Source organism: Bombina bombina, chromosome 1 (assembly GCF_027579735.1).
Source record: "Bombina bombina isolate aBomBom1 chromosome 1, aBomBom1.pri, whole genome shotgun sequence".
Classification (NCBI taxonomy): Eukaryota; Metazoa; Chordata; class Amphibia; order Anura; family Bombinatoridae; genus Bombina; species Bombina bombina.
Window position 1 is genome coordinate 29,499,468 of NC_069499.1, and position 27,533 is coordinate 29,527,000.

Sequence of the window (27,533 nt, forward strand, 5' to 3'; positions counted from 1 at the left end):
AGAGACTCCTACCCTGGAGGAAAAGACTCTATGCATACAGGACATACAGAGATCGGACAATGTAGTAATTTCTATGAGCATTACGGCAGCCCACTTCATGCTGCAGATCACTTACCTGTTATCGCCTACCGGACACCCAAGGAGTCGAAAGTCCTGCCTAGCAAGCACTGCTGGTACGGGCATGGAAATGGTCCATCACACCCAAGATTTCCCTTACCATAGAGGTCGAGTTGTGCAAGGATGGAGTGTGGATCGGTACTCGCTATCCCATGGCCGAATACATTACTTTTCCTCACTGACTTTTCTTCAGGCCGACTCCAGACGCGGTATTGGTTAGATCTGCGATGGAACTAGATTTACTTTGGGACTTGGACTGAAAGATCCCAAGCAACTTCCCAAGAGTTTGGATTATGGCTATGGAGGGGGTTCTCCCCTGCAAAAGTTTCACAAGGAGTTTTGTATGTTATTCGTAGAACTGTAGTCACTGGTGAAAATTAACGGTGGCAACTGAAACTGTTTTCAGATCATTCACTGCATGTTGTACAGTTGTTATGTTGGTTAGTGTTTTCTTATATAGCTAAAAGTTTATCTATTTAACTAAAGCCCAGGTTCATTTTAATTATTTTTTGTATATCAATGGAGAGTGGAGACAAGGCTTACAGCCTCCTCCCTTAATACATAATCTATATCTATTTAGCACTCTCATTAAGTGGTATTATAGGGGACATAGAACTCATTTCTGATCTAGCGAAAGGTTAGTTTTCTGGGGAATATATATAGTATATATATCATAATAATTTATACTTTGTGCTGGGTGTTATACAGCTCCTACTGTGTTATTTAGTATTTAAGGTGTAGATGCTTATTTACTTACAATTTATACCTGTTGCTGGGTGTAGGGCCCATACCTGTGTAACAGGGCATATTAAAAATAATACAGGTGCTTTTGTGATCTATTTTCATATTCCCCTATAATGAGGTCAGCACTGCACAACACTAGGTTTTTTTTTTCTCACCTAGTGCATACTTAAAGGATTACTTTCTGTTATAATTTTTAAGCTAAACAACTAACATATTAAAGTTAATAAACATTAATTAAAACCTACTGAGCTATATTTTCTCCAAAACGAAGTTTCATAACGTTCTAAAAGTTATATCTTTTATTCGCCGATGATGTCACGTTATCCTGCCCACTATTTTCAGCACTGCATGTTCAAAATACTTAAACCAATAACTTTGTGTTTAAAGCGCCATTTTGAAACCTAGGTATTGTAAACGGATTGGTACAGAGCAAAGGATACCCACGAAGTGGGTTTGGAAAACAATTAAATTTGCAGACAAGATTTCTGATATACGGTAGAGATATGTTAATGAAATGCTATTGATAAAAAGCTTATTTGGGGTAGTTAGTTAGTAACAGGCATAGAAAATATTTACTTACAGTGGCCCTTTAACACCTTATGGTTTCTTCTTTAGTACCCCCAGATGCTTATCTTCACTTACTTTAATAGGCCCGCTTAATGGTTAATGATACTAGTATATGTTGTTAGTTATTTATATCCTTGGCAAGGGCTAGCTAGTCGAAGGTTGAAGCTTACTGTGTATGTATCCTTATATGTTTTGGCACAGTGTTGCTACACTCTCATTCTGGCTTTGCACCAACTTAAACTACCTTATCATGTTTTTTGCCCTAATAGGAACAGTAGTGGCCTCACAATTTAGTTAAAGTAATTTACACATATCTGTTGTACTGAGCCTTTAGTGCCCCCTTTAGTCAACAGGTACCACGGAATTTTGCATCTTTATCTTTTTGTGTTGATGGCTAGATGGTCTTTAACCTCCATCTTCTCACATAATATGCCATATTAGGAACAGTCCTGGTCTCACAGTCTACCTAAAGGTCATCCAAACATATATAATGTGCCAAGCCTGCAGCACCCCTTTTGTTAACAGACACCACGAATATTCCCTTCTTCCTTATTTTATGTTATTAGGTGGTTGTTCTCCTGCCCCCCCTCCCTTCCCCATATGATACACTCTGGCATGCAGGAATGCAACCAGAGTGATCAGCGCAGTTTCTCTCATAAAATGCCGCATTTATCCCTACTTCATATTGCATCTAAAATATTTAACTTTTTATTAGACCTTCATATGTTTTAGACTATGCATTCTAATTAAGATGTTTCAGCTCGTGAGGAACCTATATGGGTTTTTTTGTAACTTCTTTATCTTTATGCGTGTTCTCATATTTAGGGAACCTCAGTTTAATGTGTATGTTTCTCATCTTTTATTGGATTTTAGCGAAGCGTCTTTTGATTGTTGGTATGTTTTTCAATAAGTTTTACATATATCTTCAGAACATTTCAAAGCTGGGGGGGGGGGGGAATTAGAGCAATTAGAAAAATGTTGCATTGATACATTCTACAGGTTTAATTATAGCATTGTATGTATTTTCTCTATTATTGTTACACTCTGTACATTATTCATATAATGCTTTTCATGTTATCATTTAATATTAAAGAAAATACAGAAAATGTGAGGTCTATTTGTGTAATATTGCATAATCGTGAGGTAACGGTTATGTCTATGTATAGTGGCAATATAAATGACACCTCTTTTCTTTTTCATATGTTTATGATTTCTGTAATGCAATTTGCCTATTGTATTTCACTTATAACCTCAATAAAAAGTATTATAAAAAAAAAAAAAAAACAACCCATGCTTGATCTAGTATAATCTTTAGCATAGATGTGGAGAAACCATGCAGCCCGTTTCTCTGTGATAACCATTTCATCAGGCATGTTACAAACAAACTAATCAACCCTTAAATAGGGCTACGCTACCATCAGGTGTAATAAAACCTCCCTTCCAAACACATTCATTATCCTATATTAACCCTTCGTTTCCACATACCCACATTGTTATACCTTTAAGTTCAATAATTATAAATAAATAGTGTAAATATGATCCCTCTTACCTTTAGAATAACCTTAAGGTTATATAAATATTGTGTAGTGCCACTGAATACAATCCGCAATATTGTACTTGTCGGTGAAACAATGGATCATGATATATACCTGGGTTATAGGGAATGATAATAAGCCATAGGTATCCCCACTCTTAATTTCAAACAATCGCATTAAAAATGATAGGCTAGTATACATAACTTGCTGTTATAAATATATTGAGCGTGGTCCGTATAACCCCAATATTTAAACAGTGTCAGCCGTAAAGGATCAGCCCAGGATTCAACCCAACTGCTAGCGTGAAAAGTAAAACACACGCTAGTACACTGAGAAATATCCAGGACGTGACCCACTCAGGTTTGAGCAAGCAAATGTCCCTCTAAGCAGGTTAGCAAACAAAGTCAGGTATTCCTTTTAGCAGGTTTGAATAAAGCAAATGTCCCTTTAAGCAGGTTAATAAACAAACAAAGTCAGGTATTCCTTTTAGCAGGTTTGGATAAAGCAAATGTCCCTTTAAGCAGGTTAGCAAACAAACTGAGAGAGATATTCCTTTTAGCAGGTTTGGATAAAGCAAATGTCCCTTTAAGCAGGTTACCAAACAAACAAAGTCAAGTATTCCTTTTTAGCAGGTTGGATAAAGCAAATGTTCCTTTAAGCAGGTTAGCAAACAAACAAAGTCAAGTATTCCTTTTTAGCAGGTTTGGATAAAGCAAATGTCCCTTTAAGCAGGTTAGCAAACAAACAAAGTCAGGTATTCCTTAGTAGGTTAGAATAAAGCAAATGTCCCTTTAAGTAGGTTAGCAAACAAACTGAGAGAGGTATTCCTTTTAGCTGGTTTGGATAAAGCAAATGTCCCTTTAAGCAGGTTAGCAAACAAACAAAGTCAAGTATTCCTTTTAGCAGGTTTGGATAAAGCAAATGTCCCTTTAAGCAGGTTAGCAAATAAACAGAGAGGTATTCTTTTTAGCAGGTTTGACTCCAGGATTCAGATTAAGGACAAGAGTCTCCATAAACAGAAGAGAGGATCAGGCAAAGCAAAGTCTGGAAGGGAAGGATCAGACTTTAGAAAAATACTCACTCAGGTCCGGTCTGGCGTGAAGGGAGAGAACAAACGGTGGCCAAGTAAGATCTCCCGCCGAGATTTGAAGGCAGAGAGACTGTGACGTCAGGAGGTGTGTCAGATACCGCGTCAAGTTGCTAGGCAACGTGACGTGAGACAGAGGAGATCCGTGAGCCACGGCGACACGGCAATAAGCGGGTCAGATACATGACAGCACCCCCCCCTCAAGGACCCCTCCGGGGGACAGGACCAGGCCTAGCAGGATAGGTTTTGTGAAAGGTCCTAATCAAAGCAGGGGCGTGTACTTGTTGGGCAGGTTCCCAAGTCCGTTCCGTGACAGGATAACCCTTCCAATGGATGAGATAGTACAATTTCTTGCCACGAAATTTGGAATCCAAAATGTGATCTACTTCAAACTCAGGCTGTCCCTGAATCAACAGAGGAGGAGGCTTGGGTAGAGACTTAGAATACTTATTAGATACCACAGGTTTCAGAAGAGAAACATGAAAAACAGGGTGAGCTTTGAGGGTTTTCGGAAGAGCAACTCGGTAAGCAGTAGAACAAACCTGACCCAATATTCGGAAAGGACCCACATATCGTGGTCCCAATTTATTAGAAGGTTGTTTGAGACTAAGATGACGTGTAGAAATCCAAACCTTGTCTCCAGGATGAAATTTAGGAGCCTTCTGCCGTCGGTGATCTGCAAAAAACTTGCATCGATTAGAGGCTTTGGAAAGAAGAACACGTACCCTCCGCCAATGGCGAGTTAATCTCCGAGCAGTTTGATCAGAAGCAGGATTCTCAGAAGAGGAAGTATGCAGAGGAAATGTTCTGGGTTGAAATCCGTAAGCTGCATAAAAGGGAGAAGACTGAAGAGACGAATTGTAACAAGCATTATGAGCCCACTCCGCCAAAGGAAGATAACGAGTCCAATTAGAGTGATCATGGTCCACATAATGTCTAAGATAAGTCTCCAGACACTGGTTTACTCTCTCGGTCTGGCCATTAGACTGTGGATGATGTGAAGTTGACAAAGAGACTGTAGTGCCAAAATGTTTGCAGACCCATCTCCAGAACCGAGAAACAAATTGTACCCCTCTATCGGAGACGATGTCCATAGGAAACCCTTGTAATCTCACGATATGTAAAAGAAAAAGTTCAGAAAGTCTCTTGGCAGATGGAAGACCAGGTAAAGGAATGAAATGAGCAGACTTCGTAAACCTGTCGACTACCACCAAAATAGTGTTGTTTCCGGCTGAAAAAGGAAGGTCTGTAATAAAATCCATAGATAAATGGGTCCAAGGCTGTTGAAGAATGAGTAAAGGCTGAAGCAAACCAGAAGGGAGTTGACGAGGAGTATTATTGGTAGCACATTGTGTGCAAACAGAGACATAATCTTTAACATCTTGAGTGAGAGTAGGCCACCAGACATACCGTTTGAGATTCCGAATCATGTTACTGATGCCAGGATGTCCAGAGAGAGGACTATCATGAGCCCAATGCAGGATCTTGGGACAGAGACATTCAGGAACAAATAGTAAACCGTCAGGGAGGTTTGCAGGATGAAGGAAGATCCTTTTGAGCAGACTGTAAGTCCTGTAAACAAGAGGTTGATAACTGAGCTATGACTTTTTATGGTTGAAGAATGGTACCAGATTCTGGAGTAGAGGTAGATTGAAACTGTCTGGACAGGGCATCCGCTTTTTTATTCTTAGAACCAGGTATATAGGAAAGATTGAAATTAAAACGTGAGAAGAAGAAAGACCAACGAGCCTGCCTGGAATTCAATCATTTGGCAGTTTGAAGATTTTTATGATCCGTGAGTATGGAAAATGGAAAAGTAGTACCCTCCAGCCAATGCCTCCATTCGTCCAGAGCCATCTTGATGGATAATAACTCTTTATTGCCTACGTTATAGTTTAATTCAAAAGAAGTAAATTTCTTGGAAAAGAAACCTACAGGATGAATCTTTCCCTTGTCAGGTATTCGTTGGGAAAGAACAGCCCCAGCAGCAACAGAAGAAGCATCCACTTCTAGGATAAATTGAAAATCCGGATTTGGGTGATGGAGTATGGGTGCAGAAGAAAAGGCCTCTTTGAGGGACTCAAAGGCCTTAAAGGGACAGTACACTGTAAAATTGTTCTTCCATAAATGTATTTTAAATGACTTGTTATACCAGCTGCAAAGTATAAAATATTTGAGAAATTGCATTTTCAGGTTTATTTGTGTATATGAAGTAGCTGGTTTTGTGCTTTGAAACCACAGCCTATTACAAGGGGTTGAACTTAAGGTAATATCAGATCTCATTATGTTATCACTTTATGTACACAGACTTGCTTCCTTATCTTATATTTGTCTGGAGCACCAAAGCTCAATACATAGAGAGAACAATGGAAAATTATCATTTTATTACTTAACTATCATGCCCCCCACTGAGGGTGTAATCTCTTCTGCTGGCTGTGTTTACTTAGGCTTGTCAATAGCATATACGCCAGTATCAAAACTTTCAGTATCGGTTGGGAAACCACAAGCTAAATCAGCTATTTCAAATGCTGAAATATGAGTAAAGGAGCTACTTGCAACCAATTTAATACACTCTAGCAGGTAAAAAGGATCATTGGGAATAATTTAAAGGGGAGAAAGTTTTTGGGTGAACTGTCCCTTTAATAGCCTCTGGGGACCATTCTTTACAATCTTGCCCCTTTCTAGTGAGTGACCTAAGGGGAGCAGTGATAGTAGCAAATCCTTTGATAAATTTCCTGTAATAACTGGCGAAGCCAAGAATCCGTTGTAGGGCCTTAAGAGAATCAGGTCTAGGCCAGTCCAAAATGGAAGAGTGTTTAGTTGGATCCATTTCAAATCCAGATTCAGACATTACATAATCCAAGAAAGGTATGGATTTTTGATGAAATGAACATTTCTCCAATTTGGCAAAAAGATTATTGTCTCTTAACCGTTGCAGAACTTTCCTGACGTGGTGTACATGATCTTGATAATTGTGGGAAAAAATTAGAATATCGTCAAGGTAAATAATGATGAAGGAATTCAAAAAATCCCGAAAGATCTCATTCACAAAGTGTTGAAAAACAGCAGGGGCATTACATAGCCCAAATGGCATGACCAGATATTCATAATGCCCAAATCGAGTGTTAAAGGCTGTTTTCCATTCATCACCCTTGCGCATGCGGATAAGATTATACGCACCACGAAGATCCAGTTTGGTAAATATTGTAGCTACTTGAAGATAAGTAAACAGTTCAGGAATAAGAGGTAAGGAGTAACTATTCTTGATAGTGATTTGATTCAAACCCCGGTAATCAATACAAGGTCGCAGACCTCCATCCTTTTTCCCCACAAAAAAGAACCCTGCCCCTAGAGGAGAAGAGGAGGGTCGAATAAAACCGCTAGCCAAACTATCTTGGATATATTCCTCCAAAGCTAGATTCTCAGGCCTTGAGAGTGGATACGTCTTACCACGAGGGTAGGTAGCCCCAGGAAGCAGATCAATGGGACAATCAAAAGGACGGTGAGGGGGAAGAAGTTCTGCTTCTTTCTTGGAAAAAACATCAACAAAATCTTGATAAGGTGCGGGTAATGACCCAGAAGTGTCAGTAGTGAGAGCAATAGTAAGAGGCACTTTAGTGGGTATTTGAAGACAACTATTTTGACATGCAGAACCCCAGGAAGTGAGTTCGCCTTGAGTCCAAGAGAAGACAGGGTTATGTAACTGGAGCCAGGGAAGACCCAAAATTATGGGAAATTGAGGAGTCGAGATAACGTCAAAACATATTGTCTCCGAATGTAGAATTCCTACAGAAAAGAGAATGGGTCTAGTAGCAAACTGGATAAGTCCGGAACCCAAAGGATCTGCACTAACAGTAGAGACAGGAATAGAATACTCCTTTCTTCTTAAGGGAATAGAGTGAGTAGTTACAAATGTGGAATCGATGAAGACTCCTCCAGCACCCGAGTCAATAAGGGCTTGAGTATGAACCTTGTCTCCTCCAATTTGAAGAGAAACTGGAACAAAAAGTTTATTATTGAGGGAATTAAATCCTATTTGGCTTAACTCAGTTCCCTGGACAGAAGTTAAGCCCTGGCTTTTACTGGTCTGGTAGGACAATACTTTAATAAATGTCCTTTAAGGCCACAGTACAAACACAGTCCAAGAGAGCGTCTCCTCAGACGTTCAGTCTCGGTTAGTCTGATGGTGCCTATTTCCATTGGTTCAGCCTGATCGGAAGGTGGAGAAGCGGGAGTTACAGGGTTTGAGAGGCGAGGAACCAGACGAAAAGGTCGATTTGAAGATTTCTGACTTCTTTCCCTTCCTTGTTGGCGTTCGCGGTATCTGGAATCGAGGCAAATACAAAGATTTATCAGAGCTTCTAGAGATTCTGGAAGTTCACGATACACCAACTCATCTTTGAGACGTTCAGATAGTCATTTACGAAAAGCTGCTCTAAGAGCTCCCTGATTCCAAGTAGTCTCTGAAGCTAGGGTGCAAAATTCAATGGCATATTGAGATAGAGATTGACCACCTTGTCGTAAGTTTAGGAGGGAAGCTTCAGCATCGGCGGACCTCCCCGGTTTATTGAAGACATTTGAAAATACAGAGAGGAATGTATCCACATCCTGGAGTATTGGATCATTCTTTTCAAGCAAAGGTGATACCCAGGCTAAGGCTCTACCTTTCATTAAGGATATAAGGAAAGTGATTCTAGAAGAGGGAGTTACAAAGAGAACAGGACTATTCCAAAAATGAAGGCGACACTGATTCAGAAAACCCCTACAATCCTCAGGATTACCATCATATATGTCTGGAAGGGGTATCCTCGGACTGAGTTGACCTTGTGACTGATTGGTAGGATTTGTAGGAGGAGAGGGCTCCAAAGGAATAGGATTAGGAGGTATAGGAGCAGCCATATTCTGTAGTAAAGTAGTTATCTGATCCATCTTTGCGTCCAAGGATTGCAAGTGAGTAGCATGAGATCCCAATAACTGTCCCTGGTGGGTCACGGCCATGGATAATTCGGTGGGGTCCATTTTTGGCCCGTTTGTAATGTCAGCCATAAAGGATCAGCCCAGGATTCAACCCAACTGCTAGCGTGAAAAGTAAAACACACGCTAGTACACTGAGAAATATCCAGGACGTGACCCACTCAGGTTTGATTAAAGCAAATGTCCCTTTAAGCAGGTTAGCAAACAAAGTCAGGTATTCCTTTTAGCAGATTTGAATAAAGCAAATGTCCCTTTAAACATGTTAAAAAAACAAACAAAGTCAGGTATTCCTTTTAGCAGGTTTGGATAAAGCAAATGTCCCTTTAAGCAGGTTAGCGAACAAACTGAGAGAGATATTCCTTTTAGCAGGTTTGGATAAAGCAAATGTCCCTGTAAGCAGGTTAGCAAACAAACAAAGTCAAGTATTCTTTTTAGCAGGTTTGGATAAAGCAAATGTCCCTTTAAGCAGGTTAGCAAACAAACAAAGTCAGGTATTCCTTAGTAGGTTAGAATAAAGCAAATGTCCCTTTAAGTAGGTTAGCAAACAAACTGAGAGAGGTATTGCTTTTAGCTGGTTTGGATAAAGCAAATGTCCCTTTAAGCAGGTTAGCAAACAAACAAAGTCAAGTATTCCTCTTAGCAGTTTAGAATAAAGCAAATGTCCCTTTAAATATGTTAGCAAACAAACAGAGAGGTATTCTTTTTAGCAGGTTTGACTCCAGGATTCAGATTAAGGACAAGAGTCTCCATAAACAGAAGAGAGGATCAGGCAAAGGAAAGTCTGGAAGGGAAGGATCAGACTTCAGAAAAACACTCACTCAGGTCCGGTCTGGCGTGAAGGGAGAGAACAAACCGGCCCGAGTAAGGTCTCCCGCCGAGATTTGAAGGCAGAGAGACTGTGACGTCAGGAGGTGTGTCAGATACCGCGTCACGTTGCTAGGCACGGCAATGAGCGGGTAAGATACATGACAAACAGGGGCTTGTTTCTTAGCCTAGATTGGTCTAGATAGAGGCTAACTAAAAATATGTCAAAATAGACGTAAACCTGGACCGCCTCCTACTAAATGTGTATTGGTTCTCCATGGAAGTGACGATGATAATAATGTCAGTGGGCATTTCAGACTGTTGTTATTATCGCCACTTCCATGCAGAACCAATACACATTTAGTAGGAGGCGGTCAAGGTTTACGTCTATGTTGACATTTTTTAATTAGCCTCTATCCAGATCAATCTAGGCTAAGAAACAAGCCCCTTTAAATATTGGGGTTATACGGACCACGCTCAATATATTTATAACAGCAAGTTATGTATACTAGCCTATCATTTGTAATGTGGTCTTTTGAAATTAAGAGTGGGGATACCTATGGCTTATTATCATTCCCTATAACCCAGGTATATATCATGATCCATTGTTTCACCGACAAGTACAATATTGTGGATTTTATTCAGTGACACTACACAATATTTGAATAACTTTAAGATATTCTAAAGGTAAGAATGATCATATTTACACTATTTATGTATAAGTATTGAACTTAAAGGTATAACAATGTGGGTGTGTGAAAACGAAGGGTTCCTATTGGATACTGAATATGTTTGGAAGGGGAGGGTTTATTACATCTGATGGCAGCGTAGCCCTATTTAAGGGTTGATTAGTTTGTTTGTAACATGCCTGATTAAACGGTTATCACCGAGAAACGCGTTGCATGGTTTCTTCACATCTATGCTAGAGATTCTACTATATCAAGCATGAACTGTTTCTAAACTCTGTTTTAAAATAAATCACTTTGATGTTTTGAACTCTCAATGCTTAGTATTTTTTTCTGAGCTTACACTACCTATAGGATTTACCCCTTCCATCTGGTTATCTTCCTCTGTTCCTTATCTGCTGTTGCCTTGCACCGTGGGGAACTATACGGATGATGCTCAGCTAGCTGGACTGCTGTAGAAATCCAGCCTGCTTCTATGAGTATGACTGAATGCCTTTTCTGATTGTGAGTACCCTGTGTGTTTTTCTTCTGCTTACATCACACATTGTACTATTGATTCGCACATGTGGCACCTCTTTCTGCTCCATATTAAATTGTAGATCTTCCATCCCTGATGAAGTAAGAGAGCTGCCTTTCCATCTCCTACATCAAGCATATCATCTGTTGGATATCGTTGAAGCTTGGAATTGGAGTTCTAAGTATTTGGAATATTAACTTTATATGCTATATCTTTTAGTACAATTTATCTCATTTATGGGATAATGGGACTTTAAGAATACCTACCCACCACAGTTTCACAGGCCCCTCCTGTGTATTCTTTATTAGTATTTTTTATTCTAATTTTATTTGTTTTCTATTTTTTATGTACACACATTATTATATTCACACCTGTGCTTATATTGTTCTGATCGCCTCCTAGAGTATTTATATATTCATATATTTATATGTTTTTATATATTACCCTTTTGCTTTAGAGATTTATATATACTGGCAGACTGTCTGCCAGTACCTAAGATGGTGGTTACTAGTGGGTGGAGGATGGAATAGAGCTATTTGGGAAGATCAGGTAGGGATCAGGGAGTAGAAGGTGTCAGGTGTGGGGGTAATCCATACACTACAGCAAAAATAAACCTTACCAGACTGTCTGCCAGTACATAAGATGGTGGTGACCAGTAGAGGGAGGAGGGAATAGAGCTATTTGGGAGAGATCAGGGGGTGGGAGGGTAATACCTACACTACCGAAAAAATAAACTGATTAACTCCTTTGCTGCTGGGAATTTCAAAAGTGTATTGTGCATCTTCTAATTCCCAAAACCCAATGGGAAAGTCATGCATGCCTGTTGTATCTGAACGAAGGGGATTTCAGAGAAGCTTTTACAACAATGTGTCTTATTACTGCAGTAATTATGTACAAATAATTTCAGTGGAAACCAAGAGTGATAACAAACATGCTAAAAATTCTCTGTTACTTTGGGCAAGTTTTTCTCTGAAATTCCCAGTAGCAAAGGGGTTAAATCCAGTGCAAGAAGATATTATAAGTCCAATCCATAGAAACCCATAGTTGCCATCTTGTTTTCAGATCACTCCAAAATGAAAATAGTCCTTTATCAAATAATAGCGAAAAATATTGTCAAAAACAATAGTTTAAGTTTAAAAGTGACCATATAGCAATAGAATAATGTCTAGTATGCCCATCATGCCAACATGCAATATGCATTCAGATGGTTTAGCAATGGTGTGGATGGAAACAGATTACAATAGGTTTCTATGAAAGATGAGATCATGTTTTAAAACCCCATTTTGGAGACTCCAGTACTGTTAGTGACAAGTATGAGAGTGCAAGTGTCAAATACAAAATAAAAACACACCATTTGTACATGAGACATTGGGGCTCATTTATCAAGCTCTGGATAGAGCTTGAGGGCCCTTGTTTCTGATGAGTCTGCAGGTTCTGAGCAGACGGACAGACATCGCCGCAATTCAACCTAATCGAGTACGATCGGGTTGATTGACACCCCCTGTTGGCGGCTAATTGACTGCAAATCTGCAGGTGGTGGCGTTGCACAAGCAGCTCACAAGAGCTGCTGGTGCAATGCTGAATACGGAGAACGTATTGCTCTTCGAATTCAGCGAGGTCTGTCGTACCTGATCCGCACTGTCGGATCAGGTCTGACAGACCTTTGTTAAATAGACCCCATTAAGTGATTTTTTCCTGCAGATCCCCTTAGCTATACAGGAGATCATGCAGATATACAGTCATATGTACCTATACATATGTACATGTGTACCCTGTCCACTGTATACAGCCTCTACTATAGGGATGAATTGAGCTTTAATGAATCAATACCATGTATGTTACTAGACCTCCTGTGGCTATTTCTGAGAATTTTAAACATGTGAAGGTAATAAACTATTTCCCAGTGGCCGTGAAATACTTTAAAGATGTGTAAAATATCCTTTCAAATATTTATCAAATGCCAGAGTTGAATTTGAAAAGTAAAATCTGGCCTCAAAAATGGTGTTGAAAAGTCACTTGAAAATGGATTGCAATCACAGAGAACTTTTCAGCTCCATAGAAAAAAAAGGGATGTTAACGAGAATACGAAAACATGTTCACTGATCTGGGAAGGATTAAAATGTGCTATTGTGAATACGTTGAATCAAACAGTGGTTTTTTCAAGCAGAAAAAGAGCAGGGAAATTCTCAGATTGTGATTAAGGCCAAAGTGCTGTTACGTATTTTATTTTTACACTAGACTGTCCTTCAGTAATTTGTGCTTGTGCTTAGCATGTGCATTTAATAGCTCAGGGCACTAATGCAATTATGCATCGGTGCTGTCACATTTGCCTGTAACAGGGTTAATTCCTACCAGCTACTGCTATTCCCCCACAAAGTGGTCACTGTACATAAATAGGAGAACTTGGGAAGTCACAGCTAAAGGGACAAGTCACAAGAACTTGTTTCACTGTGGAATAAACTCTACCTGCTTCTCACTGTGGAATAAACTCTACCTGCTTCTCACTCAAGGACTATAACTACTTGTTTCTATATAAAGACAACTTTTCTTGGGTCTGCAGTTTTTCAATCTTCCTCCACAGAGTCTATAGAAAGCTGTATTCTAATACATCAGACATCTTTGATCACAGCAACTTTAATACATTCTTTATAGATCCCTGAAGTTTTTTCTCTCTCTTGCAGTTTCTCTTGAGTTCCTTTATCTTAGCCTGAATAACAGAGCATTGAACACACTTCACATATACAGGGCCCAGTACACTGCTATCTCTCATGTATCTCTCATCATTATTCATCTCTACACTGACATCGTGATCAATGACAGTCTCCTGCAAGCTTACCCCATTGGGAGGGCTAATACTTAAGGTATCTTTCTGTTGAACAAAGCATATTGTGTTCTATGTGTGAGAGAAGAGCTCATTAGTTAAGGTGAAATTGACAAAAGAGAATCAAGCTCGTAATAAAAAGTTTATATTTACATAAACTTATTGCTTACTTTAAATTCTCTTTATTTAATTGTTAATTGGAATTTTGCTAATGTTCAGCACAATATACAATATTATTACAACTGAAGAAAAAATAATCCCCATGGTGCATATGTCAGAACTAGGGATGGGCGAATGTGTAAATTTCTGAATTTGAATGTTAGAACAAAAGTTATTACTGAAATTTGAATTACAAATCCGAATGTTGATACGAACGAATATTCTTAAAAATTCTATAATCGAATGCTATTAACAGTTTCCGAATGTCACTTTCAAATTCGAATATTTATAATTAGATTGAATGTCCACATTTGAAATTTTGAATTTAACATTCTATTTAACAAATACTATTCAAAAGTTCAATAGTTCATGTGGAAGGGAATCCAGTAAATTGATACATAATAGATACAAATATATCAATTTGAATGTTTCTATTTCGATCGAATATTGCATAATTCGAAGATTACATTTAAAGAAAGCACTAGAAATACTATTACAAATATACAAATTTAAATTTTTCGAAAGTAATCATAAAATTCAAAATGAATATTTATGTAAACATTCGAAATTCGATTCGAACAAATGTGTTAAAATTTGTTTCATTTTTTCAAATGTTGAAAAATATTCGCCCATCCCTAGTGAGAACGTTTTGATCAACAACCACAAATAAGTACAGCCCTCTCTCGTGTGCACACAGTGGCAATAGGAAGTCTCTGCTGCAGGTGTGTAGTAATTAACACCCGGCTATGTAGAACATCTATCTAAGCATTTCCAGAATATAGGCTACTTACCTCGCTAGCATTGAGAGAAATCACACAAAATCTTTGGAATTTTTTAGACCTTGTATTGTAATGTAGGAGTCTCTGTTTTACATAAGGAACACTACATAGCAACATAAAGATTTCTCAAGATAACATTTGTGTCTAAATTCTTTTTTAAGGGCCTCGCTATAAAGACGAATCTTCATAGAATATCTTGCCTGAGCGGCCAGGTTTTAAATATCAGGCCCCTAGTGAGACAGTCACATTTGAAACAGATTAGTGGCTATCAGTATGTGTTAAGTAAGAAGCATGAATAATACACAGAAACCAATAGCTACAATAAGCATCTTAAAGGCACATACAATACCTTATAATTACAAGACTTCTGGGTAGTGTTGGAATAAATTAACATAGTGATTAATTGTGAAAACTGAGTATATTAAAGGACACTTAAGTCAAAATTAAGCTTTAATGATTCAGATAGAGCAGCAATTTTAAACAACTTTCCATTAATAAAATGTGCACAGTCTTTTATATTTAGGGGCCGATTTATAAAATGTCTGTCCGACATGATCCGCTCAGCGGATCATGTCCGACAGACATCGCTGAATGCCGACAGCATACACTGTCGGCATTTAACATTTCACTAGCAGTTCTGGTGAACTTCTTGTGCAATGAAGCCACCTGCAGATTTGCGACCAATCGGCCACTAGCAAGGGGCGTACATGATCGGGCAGATTGATGTCCGCAGCTTCACAGGCAGCGGACCAGTTAAGGATCAGCAGTCTTAAGACCGCTGCTTCATAACTGCTGTTTCCGGCGAGTCTAAAGGCTCGAGTGGAAACAGGTGCATCTGGGCCATTCGGCCCTTGATAAATCGGCCCCTTTTTTGAATCACCAGCTCCTTCTGAGCATGTGCAAGAATTCACAGAATATACATATACAGTATATGCATTTGTGATTGGTTGATGGCTTTGAAATTAGTCAGAAAAAAAATCTACCACTCATTTGAAATATTGAAAGGGATATTTTGCGCTCCCCTTGCTATCTAGGCCTATATAAAGTTTGCTCTGTAATGTTTTACCTTTCACACACACACACAGTTACATATACACGCCCATACATATACACATATTTACGCCCATACATATACACATATTTACGCCCATACATATACACATATTTACGCCCATACATATACAATATTTACGCCCATACATATACACATATTTACGCCCATACATATACACATATTTACGCCCATACATATACACATATTTACGCCCATACATATACACATATTTACGCCCATACATATACAATATTTACGCCCATACATATACACATATTTACGCCCATACATATACACATATTTACGTCCATACATATACACATATTTATGCCCATACATATACAATATTTACGCCCATACATATACACATATTTACGCCCATACATATACACATATTTACGCCCATACATATACACATATTTATGCCCATACATAGACACATATTTACGCCCATACATATACAATATTTACGCCCATACATATACACATATTTACGCCCATACATATACACATATTTACGCCCATACATATACACATATTTACGCCCATACATACAGGGAGTGCAGAATTATTAGGCAAGTTGTATTTTTGAGGATTAATTTTATTATTGAACAACAACCATGTTCTCAATGAACCCAAAAAACTCATTAATATCAAAGCTGAATAGTTTTGGAAGTAGTTTTTAGTTTGTTTTTAGTTATAGCTATTTTAGGGGGATATCTGTGTGTGCAGGTGACTATTACTGTGCATAATTATTAGGCAACTTAACAAAAAACAAATATATACCCATTTCAATTATTTATTTTTACCAGTGAAACCAATATAACACCTCAACATTCACAAATATACATTTCTGACATTCAAAAACAAAACAAAAACAAATCAGTGTCCAATATAGCCACCTTTCTTTGCAAGGACACTCAAAAGCCTGCCATCCATGGATTCTGTCAGTGTTTTGATCTGTTCACCATCAACATTGCGTGCAGCAGCAACCACAGCCTCCCAGACACTGTTCAGAGAGGTGTACTGTTTTCCCTCCTTGTAAATCTCACATTTGATGATGGACCACAGGTTCTCAATGGGGTTCAGATCAGGTGAACAAGGAGGCCATGTCATTAGATTTTCTTCTTTTATACCCTTTCTTGCCAGCCACGCTGTGGAGTACTTGGACGCGTGTGATGGAGCATTGCCCTGCATGAAAATCATGTTTTTCTTGAAGGATGCAGACTTCTTCCTGTACCACTGCTTGAAGAAGGTGTCTTCCAGAAACTGGCAGTAGGACTTGGAGTTGAGCTTGACTCCATCCTCAACCCGAAAAGGCCCCACAAGCTCATCTTTGATGATACCAGCCCAAACCAGTACTCCACCTCCACCTTGCTGGCGTCTGAGTCGGACTGGAGCTCTCTGCCCTTTATCAATCCAGCCACGGGCCCATCCATCTGGCCCATCAAGACTCACTCTCATTTCATCAGTCCATAAAACCTTAGAAAAATCAGTCTTGAGATATTTCTTGGCCCAGTCTTGACGTTTCAGCTTGTGTGTCTTGTTCAGTGGTGGTCGTCTTTCAGCCTTTCTTACCTTGGCCATGTCTCTGAGTATTGCACACCTTGTGCTTTTGGGCACTCCAGTGATGTTGCAGCTGTGAAATATGGCCAAACTGGTGGCAAGTGGCATCTTGGCAGCTGCACGCTTGACTTTTCTCAGTTCATGGGCAGTTATTTTGGTTTTTCCACACGCTTCTTGCGACCCTGTTGACTATTTTGAATGAAACGCTTGATTGTTCAATGATCATGCTTCAGAAGCTTTGCAATTTTAAGAGTTCTGCATCCCTCTGCAAGATATCTCACTATTTTTGACTTTTCTGAGCCTGTCAAGTCCTTCTTTTGACCCATTTTGCCAAAGGAAAGGGAGTTGCCTAATAATTATGCACACCTGATATAGGTGTTGATGTCATTAGACCACACCCCTTCTCATTAAAGAGATGCACATCACCTAATATGCTTAATTGGTAGTAGGCTTTCGAGCCTATACAGCTTGGAGTAAGACAACATGCATAAAGAGGATGATGTGGTCAAAATACTCATTTGCCTAATAATTCTGCACTCCCTGTATACAATATTTACGCCCATACATATACACATATTTACGACCATACATATATAATATTTACGCCCATACATATACACATATTTACGCCCATACATATACACATATTTACGCCCATACATATACACATATTTACGCCCATACATATACAATATTTACGCCCATACATATACACATATTTACGCCCATACATATACAATATTTACGCCCATACATATACACATATTTACGCCCATACATATACACATATTTACACCCATACATATACAATATTTACGCCCATACATATACACATATTTACCCCCATACATATACACATATTTACACCCATACATATACACACATGTACTCTACCCCCAAACTATTGAATATATTAAAAATAATTTAAAAAGTTACACTGACATCAATCTATTGAGCATCATGATGTGTATGTTATCAGAGAAATAGCTTTTTGTCAGATGATATATTTTTAGTGATTAATAAAGAGACACATGCTGTTTTGCATTATTACTGGGCATTTTTATATAGTACTGGGGAGGTTTGAAATGAAACATTCATTACAACAGATGGAAAGACTATGACCCCTCTATAATGTCATTAAGCAAAAATCTGGAGGACTCTGTGCATCTAATAATCCTAAAGGAGTAAAAAAACAAAAAAAAAGCAACCAGCAAATTCAAATGCTATTATAAAAATAAATACAATTCTCAGTAAACAAATCAGCTATTATCGAAGCGTAACACAACAGATGTAATAAAACACTTCATTAGCCCATGTTTAATAAAAACCAAACGTGAAACGAATTTGCTACTGAAAAAAAAACTCACTGCAACATAAAAATTAGAAAATAGCACAATTTAAAACGGTTTTCCCCTTGTTACAGCTTATAATTCTCACCTAGATTACGAGTTTTGCATTACGGTTTTAACACTGATAAAATGGCAATTTCAGCGTAAAAACAGTAATGCAGCCATTGCTATAACGCAAGTATTTTAGCCTGTAACGCAACGTCAATACCGCACTCAAAAAAATTTTTGCATGGGATTTCCATAGCGCCGGTATTACAGGTTGTGCGGTCCGGCTAAAATGCTTGCGTAACAGCATATACCAACACGATCCATTCCGCTATCTGAAAGCAGTAGTTATGAGTTTTGCGCCACAAAAAAGTTTCACAAATTCATAACTAAAGTGTTACAAAGTACACTAACACCCATAAACTACCTATTAACCCCTAAACCGAGGCTCTTCCGCATTGCAAACACTACAGTATGTTAAAGTTATTAAGCCCTAATCTGCCGTCCGCCCACATCCCCGCCACTATAATAAAATTATTAACCCCTATTCCGCCACTCCCCTACACCGCTGCCACTAACAAACCTATTAACCCCTAAACTGAGGCCCTCCTGCATCACAAACACTATTTAAAACTTTTTAACCCCTAATCTTATTAACCCCTAATCTTTTTAACTTATTAACCCCTAGTCTGCCACCTGCCCACATTCCCGCCACAATAATAAAGTTAATAACCCCTATTCCGCCGCTACCCGTCACTGCCACCACTAACTAAACCTATTAACCCCTAAACCGCCAGCCCCCCACATCACCACTAATAAATAAACCTATTAACCCCTAAACCATCAGCCCCCCCACATCACCACTAATAAATTAAACTATTAACCCCTAACTTAACTAAAATTGAAATTAAAATCAGCCAATAGGATGAGAGCTACTGAAATCCTATTGGCTACTCAAATCAGCCAATAGGTTGAGAGCTAAATAAATTCTATTGGCTATTCAAATCAGCCAATAGAATTTCAGTAGCTCTCATACTATTGGCTGATTTGAACAGCCAATAGGATTTCAGTGGCTCTCATTCTATTGGCTGATTTAAATTTCCAATATCAAATCAGCCATTAGGAATGCAAGGGACACTTTTAAGAGCAATGCCCATACAAATGCCCTTTACAGGGCAATGGGTAGTTAGGTTTTTTATTTTGGGGGGTTGGTTGGGTGGTGGGTTTTACTGTTGGGGGGGTCTTTGTATGTTTTTACAGGGAATGTATCCCTTGCATTCCTATAGCCTTTTAAGGGCTATTGGTAGTTTATTGTAGGCTAGGGTTTTTTTTTATTTTGGGGGGCTTTTTTATTTTTATAGGGCTATTAGGTTAAGTGTAATTGTTTTTATTTTAGATAATTTTGTTATTTTTCGTAATTTAGTGTTTGTTATTTTTTGTTCTTTAGTATTTTTTTATTTTTTTTTAATTATAGATTTAATTTTTTTAGTAGGGTTAGGTTTTTTAATGTGTAATTTAATTAATTGAATTTGTAGTTATTTTAATTTTCGTATAATAGTAATGTTAGTTTAATTTATAGTTTAAATTTAGTTTTTTTTATTTTCCATGTAAGTTTTTATTTATTTTAAGATAGGGATCTTGTAATTTTAATTTAAAGTTATAGCGTTGTTAGGTTTAGGGCTTAATAGTTTAATTTAGTTTTTGGTGATGTGGGGGGCTGGTGGTTTAGGGGTTAATAGTTTTATTTATTGGTAGTGAGGTGGGAGACCAGAGGTTCAGGGGTTAATAACTTTATTTAGTGGCAGCGATGTCGGGGAGCAGCAGAATAGGGGTTATTATCTTAATTAAAGTGTGGGCGATGTTGGGGTTCGGGGGGAATAGGGGTTAATAACTTTAGTATAGTGGCAGCGAAATCGGGAGCGGCAGATTAGGGTTTAATAAATTTATGTAGGTGTCGGCGATGTCAGGGGCAGCAGATTAGGGGTGTTTAGATGTGGGGTTTATGTTAGGGTGTTAGGTTTAAACGTAACTTTTTTTTCCCTATAGACATCAATGGGATTGCGTTACGGAGCTTTTCATTCCGCGATCGCAGGTGTTAGGATTTTTCTAACACTCTCTCCCCATTGATGTCAATGGAGAAAGCGTGCACGAGTACCTCAAAGCAGTGCTTGTATTTTGTGCGGTATGAAGCTTAACGCAACCATATCATACGCACAAGGCGGCTTTTCAAAAACGCGATATGGAGCGTGAAATAACACAACATTTGTTGCGTTTATTTCGCTCCATCTATAGCGCAAAACTCATAATCTAGGTGAAACTGATTCTGTTGCTTTGACATACAAGAAAATGTTATTTTTATTTAAAATAAATATTTATATCTCTATATATCTGTATTAACCTATGACAACATATCTATTCCTATAGATATATAGGTATAGATATATATATATTTTACATTAACATTATCAGATCTATATAGAAATATTTATTTAAAGGGCCATGATACCCAAATGCTTAAACACTTGAAAATGATGCAGCATAGCTGTAAAAAGCTGACTAGAAAAAATCATCTGAACATCTCAATGTAAAATGATTTACCTCAAAATGTCCTAAGTATTCACACCCCATTGTAAAGGACATTATGCAGCAAATCAGTATACCTGTCCCGGACCGGCAAGGAAGCGAGCCTCATGCACACTCATGTTATTAACCTATTCATTTTTAGGAAGTTTACTATGAAATCTCCTGAGAGTTAAGTTAAATCTAATGAGATCACAGTAAAAGAGTTCATGACCTCAGCACTATTGATGCCCAATGGCTGCAGTTCATTTCTTCCTTTTTTTTTAAAAAAAAAACTACAGCTGGGTAGCAACTGAAATAAAAAAATTTACACAGCACTTACTCTGGTGAGCTGAGGAAATTGAGAGGTAAAATATCTTCCTCTTCTTTCATGTAATTGGCAAGAGTCCATTAGCTAGTGACATATGAGATTTCCAATCCTACCAGGAGGGACAAAGTTTCCCAAACCTCAAAATGCCTATAAATACACCCATCACCACAACCACATTCAGTTTTACAAAGTTTGCCTCCTATGGAGGTGGTGAAGTAAGTTAAGATTTCTACGTTGATATGCGCTTCTCAGCATTTTGAAGCCTGATTCCTCTCAGAGTACAGTGAATGTCGGAGGGATGTGAAGGGAGTATCACCTTTTGAATGCAATGGTTTTCCTTGTGGGAGATCTATTTCATAGGTTCTTTGTTATCGGTCATAGAGATTCATCTCATAGCTCCCTCATTCAGATGAACGATATACTCTCATATTCCATTACCTTTACTGATAACTGTTTCAGTAATGGTTTGGCTATCTGCTATATGTGGATGGGTATCTTTCGGTAGGTATGTTTTCATTACTTAAGACACTCTCAGCTATGGTTTGGCACTTTATGCATTAAAATAAAGTTCTAAATATATGTATTGTACTTATATTTGCCATGATTCAGGTTTTTGTATATTTCCTTTTTGCAGACTATCAGTTTCATATTTGGGAAAAAACATATTCAGGAAAAAAAAATTCTTACCTGGGGTATACTTTTTTTTTCAATTGACTGCTTTTTCATTAAATTTTGTGGGAAAAATTAGACTTGCAAGGGCGCAAAATGCCAAAGTTTATTGTGTCATTCTTGGTGCAAGAATTTTTTTGGCGCGAAGGGATGTCCAATGGCGCAAATTTGTAATTTCCGGCATCTTAGTTGACACCGAGTTCCTTGCGTCTACAATGACGCTAGTGTGTCATTTCCAGATGTTGTTAGCACCAAACAATTTTCAGTTTGCGTTGTGCGTCATACTTGGCGCCAAATAATTTCATTATTTAAAACCCCATTCATATATACCTCTTGCCTTTTTCTATATCAGAGGCCTATGCTGTTTACATTTTTTTCCCATTCCTGAAACTGCCATATAAGGAAATTGATAATTTTGCTTTATATGTTGTTTTTTCTCTTACATTTGCAAGATGTCTCAATCTGATCCTGTATCAGAAACCACTGTTGGAACCCTGCTGCCTGATAACAGTTCTACCAAAGCTAAGTGCATCTGTTGTAAATTTTTGGAGATTATATCTCCAGCTGTGGTATGTAATAGTTGTCATGATAAGCTTTTACATGCAGAGAATGTGTCCATCAGTAATAGTACAATGACTGTTGTTCCTTCAACATCTAATGTACATGATATACTTGTGAATATAAAAGATTTTATTGCTGATGTGATTCAGAAGGCTTTGTCTGCCATCCCACCTTCTAATAAGCGTAAAAGGTCTTTTAAAACTTCTCATAAAGTTGATGAAATTTCAAATGACCGACAACATACTGAATTATCTTCCTTTGATGAGGATCTATCTGATTCAGAAGATCCTCAGATATTGACTTACAAATCTACTTATTTATTTAAAATGGATATATTCGTTCATTGTTATCTGTGATGCCATTTTTTATATCAAAATTGATGTTAAATCTATGTCTTTAACTATTTTAGCTAGAAGAGCTTTGTGGCTCAAATAATGGAATGCTGACATGGTATCTAAGTCTAGATTACTATCTCTTTCTTTCCAAGGTAATAAGTTATTTGGTTTTAAGTTGGATTCTATTATTTCAACTGTCACTGGGGGGAAGGGAGTTTTTTTGCCTCAGGATAAAAGACCTAAGGGTAAATCTAAAGCTTCTAACCATTTTCGTTCCTTTCGACAAAATAAGGAACAGAAACCTAATCCTTCCCCCAAGGAATCTGGTTCCAATTGGAAACCTTGTTCAAGTTAGAGTAAATCCAAACCATTTAAGAAACCAAAGCCAGCCCCCAAGTCTGCATGAAGGTGCGGCCCTCATTCCAGCTCAGCTGGTAGGGCGCAGATTAAGATTCTTCCAAAACATTTGGGCAGATTCTGTCCAAAATCAATGGATTCAAAGTATTGTCTCTCAAGGGTACGGAATAGGATTCAGAGTAAAACCTCCTGTGAGTAGATTTTTTCTCTCACGCATCCCAGCAAATCCAGTAAAGGCTCAGGCTTTTCTGAAATGTGTTTCAGACCTGGAGCTTTCAGGTGTAATCATACCAGTTCCGTTTCAGGAACAGGGTCTGGGGTTTTATTCAAATCTATTCATTGTCCCAAAGAAAGAAAATTCATTCAGGCCAGTTCTGGATCTGAAAATTTTGAATCGTTATGTAAGAGTGCCAACTTTCAAAATGGTGACTATAAGGACTATTCTGCCTTTTGTTCAGCAAGGGCATTATATGTCCACAATAGACTTACAGGATGCAAATCTTCATATTCCGATTCATCCAGACCACTATCAGTTTCTGAGATTCTCTTTTCTAGACAAGCATTACCAATTTGTCGCTCTTCTATTTGGCCTAGCGACAGCTCCAAGAATCTTTTCAAAGGTTCTCGGTGCCCTACTCTCTGTAATCAGAGAATGGGGTATTGCGGTGTTTCCTTATTTGGACGATATCTTGGTACTAGCTCAGTCTTTACATTCTGCAGAATCTCACACAAATCAACTAGTGTTGTTTCTTCAAAGACATGGTTGGAGGATAAACTTACCAAAAAGTTATTTGATTCCTCAGACAAGGGTCACCTTTTTAGGTTTCCAGATAGATTCAGTGTCCATGACTCTGTCTCTAACAGACAAGAGACAATTAAAATTGGTTTCAGCTTGTCAGAACCTTCAGTCTCAATCATTCCCTTCAGTAGCTATGTGCATGGAAGTTTTAGGTCTCATGACTGCAGCATCGGACGTGATCCCCTTTGCTCGTTTTCATATGAGACCTCTCCAGCTTTGTATGCTGAAGCAATGGTGAAGGGATTATACAAATATATCACAATTAATATCCTTAAATCCCAATGTTCTACTCTCTCTGACTTGGTGGTTAGATCACCATCGTATAGTTCAAGGGGCCTCTTTTGTTCGTCCAACCTGGACTGTGATCACAACAGATGCAAGTCTTTCAGGTTGGGGAGCTGTCTGGGGATCTTTGACAGCACAAGGGGTTTGGAAATCTCAAGAGGCGAGGTTACCAATCAATATTTTAGAACTTCGTGCTATTTTCAGGGCTCTTCAGGTTTGGCCTCTGTTGAATAGAGAACTGTTCATTTGTTTTCAGACAGACAATATCACAACTGTGGCATATGTCAATCATCAGGGTGGGACTCACAGTCCCCAAGCTATGAAAGAAGTATCTTGGATACTTCCTTGGGCGGAATCCAGCTCCTGTCTAATTTCTGCGGTTCATATCCCGGGTATAGCCAATTGGGAAGCGGATTATCTCAGCTGTCAGACTTTACATCCAGGGAGTGGTCGCTCCATCCAGATGTGTTTTTTCAGATTGTTCAGATGTGGGGTCTTCCAGAAATATATCTGATGGCTTCCCATCTAAACAAGAAACTACCCAGGTACCTGTCCAGGTCCAGGGATCCTCAGGCGGAAGAGGTGGATGTGTTAACAGTTCCTTGGTGTTACCAACCTGCTTAAATTTTCCTGCCTCTAGTTCTTCTTCCAAGAGGGATCTCCAAAATCATCATGGGACAATCGTTTGTGTTGCTGGTAGCTCCAGCATGGCCTCACAGGTTTTGGTATGCGGATCTTGTTCGGATGTCCAGTTGCCAACCTTGGCCACTTCCATTAAGGCCAGACCTTCTGTCTCAAGGCCTGTTTTTCCATCAGGATCTCAAATCATTAAATTTGAAGGTATGGAAATTGAACGCCTAGTGCTTAGTCATAGAGGTTTCTCTGACTCAGTGATTAATACTATGTTACAGGCTCGTAAATCTGTTTCTAGGAAGATTTATTATCAAGTTTGGAAGACTTATATGGTGTTCTCATAAATTCTCCTGACATTCTTTTAGAATTCCTAGAATTTTACAGTTTCTTCTGGATGGTTTGGATAAGGGTTTGTCTGCAAGTTCCTTGACGGGACAAATCTCTGCTCTTTCTGTTTTATTTCACAGAAAAATTGCTAAGCTTCCTGATATTCACTGTTTTGTACAGGCTTTGGTCCGTATCAAGCCTGTCATTGAATCAATCTCTTCTCCTTGGAGTCTTAATTTGGTCTTGAAGGCTTTACAGGCTCCTCCATTTGAGTCTATGCATTCTTTGGACATTAAACTACTTTCTTGGAAAGTGTCGTTCCTTTTGGCCATCTCTTCTGCTAGAAGAGTTTCCGAATTATCTGCTCTTTCTTGTGAATCTTCTTTTCTGATTTTCCATCAGGATAAGGCAGTTTTGCAGACTTCATTTAAATTTCTACTTAAGGTTGTGAATTCTAACAAATAGAGAAATTGTTGTCCCTTCTTTGTGTCCTAATCCTAAGAATTCTTTGGAGAGATCCTTACATTCTTTGGATGTGGTAAGAGCTTTGAAATATTATGTTGAAGCTACTAAAGATTTCAGGAAGACTTCTAGTCTATTTGTTATCTTTTCTGGTTCTAGGAAAAGTCAGAAGGCTTCTGCCATTTCCTTGGCATCTTGGTTAAAGCTTTTGATTCATCAGGCTTATTTAGAGTCGGGTCAGGCCTCGCCTCAGAGAATTACAGCTCATTCTACAAGATCAGTCTCCACTTCGTGGGCTTTTAAGAATGAAGCTTCAATTGATCAGATTTACAAAGCAGCAACTTGGTCTTCTTTGCATACATTTACTAAATTCTACCGTTTTGGTGTATTTGCTTCTTCGGAAGCAGTTTTTGGTAGAAAAGTTTTTTCTTTTCATTATGAGAATAAACTTATATTTTGGGTTGTGGATTAATTTTTTTTCAGCGGAAAATGGCTGTTATTATTTTATCCCTCCCTCTCTAGTGACTCTTCCACATCTTGGGTATTACTATCTCATACGTCACTAGCTCATGGACTCTTGCCAATTACATGAAAGAAAACATAATTTATGTAAGAACTTACCTGATAAATTAATTTCTTTCATATCGGCAAAAGTCCATGAGACCCACCCTTTTTATGGTGGTTATGATTTTTGTATTAAGCACAATTATTTCCAAATTCATTTGTTGATGCTTTTTACTCCTTTCTTTATCACCCCACTACTTAACTATTCATTAAACTGAACTGTGGGTGTGGTGAGGGGTGTATTTATAGGCATTTTGAGGTTTGGGAAACTTTGCCCCTCCTGGTAGGATTGTATATCCCATACGTCCCATACTCTTGCCAATATGAAAGAAATTAATTTATCAGGTAAGTTCTTACATAAATTATGTTTTTTACATAGAGATGCTCAGGTGATATTTTCCTGTCAGCTTTTTACAGGTATGCTGCATCAGTTTCAAGTGATTTAGCATATGAGTATTATGCCCCTTTAATGTTAAAAAAAATATTTTTTTCTCTTTGTGAAGAACATTGAAATGTAAAATATGCATAACATGATTCGGCTTGCGAGCTTTAGTTCTAACGTGGTTTCAGGATAGCGCACATAGGTTATATAAATATAGGTGTAATTATTATTTTTTTTATTTTTAGTACATTTGTAATAATTATTTATGTTAATTATTAATATTTTTCAATATTTTACAGTTAATAAATACATAACGCCCCTTAAGATAACTCATGTTGGGTTAGGGCACATGAAGAATTAGTGTACTCCTGTTGGGTTTATGTGTGCATGATTTTGCATGCACATGTGGGCATGTGAGTGTGTATGCATGTGTATATATTTGCATGTGTGTATGTGCATGTGTGTGTATGTGAATGTATGTGTGTATGTGAATGTATGTGTGTATGTGCATGTATGAGTGTATGT